The 6000-nt window shown below is 41.9% G+C and overlaps 1 protein-coding gene across 5 annotated transcripts in view; it reads right to left on the minus strand.

Moving 5' to 3' along the window:
• wscd2 (WSC domain containing 2) overlaps positions 1-5215 on the minus strand; it is a 124425-nt gene extending 119210 nt beyond the window's left edge. Inside the window, exons 1-2 of one of the 5 annotated variants that reach the window (XM_042331533.1) lie at positions 4649-5215; positions 4278-4294 (exon numbers count right to left, since the gene is read on the minus strand). The gene's annotated coding sequence lies outside the window, so the exon portion shown is untranslated. Of the gene's footprint in view, positions 1-4277; positions 4393-4648 lie in introns of all 5 variants that reach the window. The other 4 variants (XM_042331528.1, XM_042331531.1, XM_042331530.1 and 1 more) reach the window with 4 other exon arrangements.
• Positions 5216-6000: the final 785 nt, after the last annotated feature.

Consider the following 6000-nt stretch of genomic DNA (forward strand, 5'->3'; position numbering starts at 1 on the left):
ACTGATTGACAATAAATTTCACATGTTGTTGTGCAAATGGAATAGACAACAGGTGGAAATTATAGGCATTTAGCAAGACACCCCCAATAAAGGAGTGGTTCTGCAGGTGGGGACCACAGACCACTTCTCAGTTCCTATGCTTCCTGGCTGATGTTTTGGTCACTTTTGAATGCTGGCGGTGCTTTCTACAACCCACACAAGTGGCTCAGTTAGTGCAGCTCATCCAGGATGGCACATCAATGCGAGCTGTGGCAAGAAGGTTTGCTGTGTCTGTCAGCATAGTCCCGAGCATGGAGGCGCTACCAGGAGACAGCCCAGTACATCAGGAGACGTGGAGGAGGCCGTAGGAGGGCAACAACCCAGCAGCAGGACCGCTACCTCCGCCTTTGTGCAAGGAGGAGCAGGAGGAGCACTGCCAGAGCCCTGCAAAATGACCTCCAGCAGGCCACAAATGTGCATGTGTCTGCTCAAACGGTCAGAAACAGACTCCATGAGGGTGGTATGAGGGCCCGACGTCCACAGGTGGGGGTTGTGCTTACAGCCCAACACCGTGCAGGACGTTTGGCATTTGCCAGAGAACACCAAGATTGGCAAATTCGCCACTGGTGCCCTGTGCTCTTCACAGATGAAAGCAGGTTCACACTAAGCACATGTGACAGACGTGACAGTCTGGAGACGCCGTGGAGAACGTTCTGCTGCCTGCAACATCCTCCAGCATGACCGGTTTGGTGGTGGGTCAGTCATGGTGTGGGGTGGCATTTCTTTGTGGGGCCGCACAGCCCTCCATGTGCTCGCCAGAGGTAGCCTGACTGCCATTAGGTACCGAGATGAGATCCTCAGACCCCTTGTGAGACCATATGCTGGTGTGGTTGGCCCTGGGTTCCTCCTAATGCAAGACAATGCTAGACCTCATGTGGCTGGAGTGTGTCAGCAGATCCTGCAAGAGGTAGGCATTGATGCTATGGACTGGCCCCCCGCCTCATTTTGACTTGTTTTAAGGACATTACATCAAAGTTGGATCAGCCTGTAGTGTGGTTTTCCACTTTAATTTTGAGTGTGACTCCAAATCCAGACCTCCATGGGTTGATAAATTTTGATTTCCATCGATCATTTTTGTGTGATTTTGTTGTCAGCACATTCAACTATGTAAAGAAAAAAGTATTTAATAAGAATATTTCATTCATTCAGATCCAGGATGTGTTATTTTAGTGTTCCCTTTATTTTTTTTGAGCAGTGTATATATACGACCTGTCATTAATAGTGGGTACTGGGTTTTATACCCTTTTATCCCGAGAGCGTGATGACAACGGGTATTTCCATGGAAAAGGACCCATGAGGAACAAATGTCAAATGAAAGCTAAGACTCTATATTTTTGGGAAATTGAAGGCATAGATACATTTTTCAACCATTTTCCATCTTAAAAATTAGACATGTATAAGTAAAGGCTTTGATTTATGGATGGAAAAGAGGTCTTAAAAAACATCAACATGAAAAAGTCTTAAAGGGTATCAGAAATACATCAAAAGGCAATCATGTTGACGTAAACACCCCTGTCAACTAATACCAACACTTATATTTAGTTTTGGAGATATTGTTTACCTTCTGTAAGTTTAAGAAATATTGCCTCCAAAAAATTCTCATTTGTCATGAGCGACGATAATGAAAGTTCACAGAAGCAACGTGTAAAGATAGACCTACCAATTAGTTATAGTGATTTTACAAAAAATGTCACTATTTTGTTTATGTATTGTTAAGTGATTAAAACTCGTAATTCCATCATCCAAATTGGTAATGGAATTACTGCAACTGAATTGGCTACAATGGGATATCATAAAAGTCACAAACCACAGTTGTGTTACCTGCTACTGTCCTCTCTTCCACTGGTGTACTGTTATGTTCAACTGATAACTGTTTTCTTTGTCTTTCTGTTGTCTGGTGATCTCTCTCTCTCTCTCTCTCTCTCTCTCTCACTCACTCACTCACTCACTCACTCACTCACTCACTCACTCTCCAGTTAATGTCACCTCTCCCAGCTCTTACTGACACCTACCCATGAGCCCCTCTCTTTCCATTTACTGTAACCAGCATCCTCACCCACTGAGCACCGACCAACACCGGACGTCCATAGACGTTGAAAAGTCATTGAAATTTGGTCAGTCCACTCTGGCCTTCATGTTGACATCCACAGATGGACTGGACTAGACCAAATCTGAACCTATCATAGACATATGTTTCCCAAGTTTAGATAGTACAGTACAATACAGTACATTGAGTAGAGTACAGTGTAATACAGTATATTGAGTAGAGCACAGTAGAGTACAGTACAATGCAGGACAGTAAATAAAAGTATAGTATAGTACAGTATATTGTACTGTATACTGTACTGAACTAAACTCTACTCTGCATTGCTGTGCTATATTCTACTGTGCTGTATTCTACTGTGCCCTGCAATTCTCAGCTGTGATGTCCAAACTTGTGAAACAGAGAATGACATTCATATCCATAATTATGCATTTCTGTGTTGTACAGATCAGGGACCCATAATGTAATTTCGTTACCGGGTGTAAATTCACCCCACTTACTGTAGTTCAATAACCAAACTCAAGGTGCCATGTCATAGCTGACACCCCTATCTTTCTGCAGAGTGTTTGGAAAACGTGGTTACATAAAACCCTGAGGGGGATTTTACTGTAATTACATTTCCCAAGTAATGTATCCTTGTGCATAGAGTATCCTTGTGCATAGAGTATCCTTGTGCATAGAGTATCCTTGTGCACAGAGTATCCTTGTGCACAGAGTTGTATGGTTTGTTAAACTTTCAAATCAATGATTTTTGTTTGTCATACATTTCTGTTACTGTGGAATTGCCCATAGGCTACTGTACAATGGCAACAGTCCTAGCATTAATAACTGGGCATTTCAATGCCTTGTTGTCATTTTACAGACTTAAGATATTGCTATTCTGTTATTCTGACCCAAGAAAGCTATTAAATGTGGGAATGTTTGCTTACCTCCAGTCCTTACTGAATAAATATGCTTCTGGAGAGCACCTGCTGACAGATGATGATGCTTCATGATAAATACCACTGAATATCACTTCAGTCAATTGCCCCATTACTGAGCTGCCACAAAGGAGAATAAATCTCCTAACATATATCTAAGCATGTCATTAGCTCTAGTAACAGAACAACAGAGGGTGAAGGAAGTGAAAGAAGAAAGTCAGGAAGGCAGAGAGACAGGCAGGTCTCCTCTGCTCTCTGAGGTGGATCTGCAAATCATTATGCTAGTTAAACATTAGCATGAGGGCTCTAAAGAAAGTCCAGCTACTTCACACTTTGGGTCAAGTGAGAGTGGCGATGTGTTGATTCAAGGCCACATGATATTTACATAAAGCCAGCCCTCCAGAACAGGCAGGGGAATAATTACATGCAGCCTAGCTGAGCCACTGACTCGGCATGATGAGTTGGCTACTGGTGGAGACTAGGGCGCTCTCACATTTCCATTAGCATTTAAATAATCCAAATAAACCCTGCATGTATCACAAGGTGTTGTTGTGAGATCCACACTGTGTTCAGTGCTGGTAGTCACAAATTAAACAAATTGATCTTATTTGAGGTTGAGGTGAATCAGATAGATATAGATAGCATCACATACCAGTCCAAAATCAAATAACTTGCTAATGGGACTATTGTTTTACCCTCTTTCTGGGACTATTGTTTTGACCTCTTTCTTTGTAATATATGTAGAACATATGCAAGAAAATGAATTAAATAAAACTATTCTTGCATTTAGAGTCTGTTAGAATAAATAAAGCAGGCATCCTGGTCCGGTAATGGTAGGCCCATCTGTTGTTTTCCATGTCAGCTCAGTGATAATGACTCTTTCCACCATTAACTACCAGTGATCATTTGGTTTTTTGATTTTGATTTAGTTTCCCATCAGCTGACGCCAATGGCGACAGCTAGTTATACTGGGGTCCGACACGTAACGGAAAAGACATGGCAGACAAAAGACTTTACAATTGACGTACATTAAGATGTAGTGTGTGTGTGTGTGTGTGTGTGTGTGTGTGTGTGTGTGTGTGTGTGTGTGTGTGTGTGTGTGTGTGTGTGTGTGTGTGTGTGCACGCATCTATCAGTTACAAATACATGTAAGTACATATAGTAAACACAACAAGTAGGTCTCTCACCACAACCTTCAGCAGGCTGCAAAAATAATGGTCTACTTTTAATAAGCTATAGGCTGTAGGCTACATTCTGATGTTTGTATTACTTACATGTATGTCAGAGCCCACTGCAGCATACATAAAGATCCAAGGGGAGAGAAGAGGACCAATGATGAGTAGTGAACAAGTTGTATCACTGCATGGGGTTTGCTGAAATTACACTACACTGTCTGAAAGTCAACAATTGTGATGGGGGCACATTTCTCAGATATTATACTGTAGAAACCAGCTGATAGAACCAGATTTGATACATTAGAAATCTGCTGATAGACGTTATAGAGTACAATACATTTACATGTAAATGTTCATATGCTTATAGAAAACGCCCATAATAGCCTACAATTTCATATCTGGCAAAATAATAATAATTGTTTGACAACTTTCATTTAAAAAAATAAAATATGATAAGGTGCATAACCTACCTCAAATAGGAGTCATAAGAGAGTAATCCAAGGGAAAGTCGAATACAATCCGTTACCGCATATACGGAAATATTTGTCTGAACCTAATGGAAAGACGCAACTCTGAAATAAGAATCGGTCTGATAGAGCTCTCATTCACAATCTTGGCTTCTCACAAAATGAAGAGTATAGATCCAGTGGTAGTCTAAATGTTGCGATAGGGTTTCTAATTCATGTCTTCACCATAACGTCCGTGCGTCTGTCCTCTGTCACTGCGATTCTCAATCCCGTTACAAACCAATCTCTGTCTAGTTCAATACAGCATTCTGTGGATGCTGCCACAAGCTTATTTACAATGACAGAATAAGGCAGAATAGCATATGGTCCTTGAAGCAAACTCAATTATGTTGATGACGGTATGCAGGAGACGATCATTTCCGTACCCCGTAATCTGCTGTTAGGTCAAAGTCGGTATGATGCAGCCAGCGTGTCACGGTGAGGCGACTTGTCTCTCTGTGTCCAGAGTGCCTGTCAAACAGCCCTGCGGGTCGTGCACACCACAGCCGTAACTGCGCTCTGCGCTCCACACAGGCCGACAGCACTGCCTACTGTATTTAAAGAGACACAGCATAAAAGACGCGCAACCAAGGGCGCAGTGACTGTGGATTTCCATATATAAACCATATAGGCCACCCTGCACGTCAAACGAATCATGTTACATTTATCCTACAGTTTGAGCTATTTATGTACGTTCGTGTCTTGAATTAATTATATGGGGCAGGGGCAGGTCTGAGCATGGTCACCTTGACAAGATGACAGATTAGCTTCGAATATGTAATGTCACAACAATGCACCAAAACATTCTACCTCTAATTCTGTTTTCATGAAAACAGGATTAAGTTCTCCAACATGGAATCTCTACAGTTTACAGCAGTTGGCTTGAGAATCATACTAGCCTAATGAAAGTCTCTCGCTTGCTCTCTCTCACTCTTTCTCTCTCCCTATTTCTTTCCCTCTCATTTATTTATTTCTCTCTCTCCTTCTTTCTCTCTCTCTTCATCTACTTACATATTGAGGGGTGTTGCTGCCTTGAACCATAATGTTCACATTTTTACTTCTCTTGAATTTAGTATTTTTCACCCACTCTCATCTGTCTCCATAACTACAATTTCAGCCATATGGCCCTGACTATAAATTGGATGTATTGGATAGAGCAGATACCTTCACTGCTGTTCATCTCAGTTGAAGAAGCCTATACAGAGCACCACACAATCCTTGCCTCCGCCTTCTCAAATCCATGTCCAGCTGTTCAGCTGCTGCATGCTTAACCGGCACACACAAGGATCTCTTAACTTAATGGCTAGAGCTATCAT

The sequence above is a fragment of the Oncorhynchus tshawytscha genome, linkage group LG12 (genome assembly GCF_018296145.1).
Source record: "Oncorhynchus tshawytscha isolate Ot180627B linkage group LG12, Otsh_v2.0, whole genome shotgun sequence".
In the NCBI taxonomy this organism is placed as follows: domain Eukaryota; kingdom Metazoa; phylum Chordata; class Actinopteri; order Salmoniformes; family Salmonidae; genus Oncorhynchus; species Oncorhynchus tshawytscha.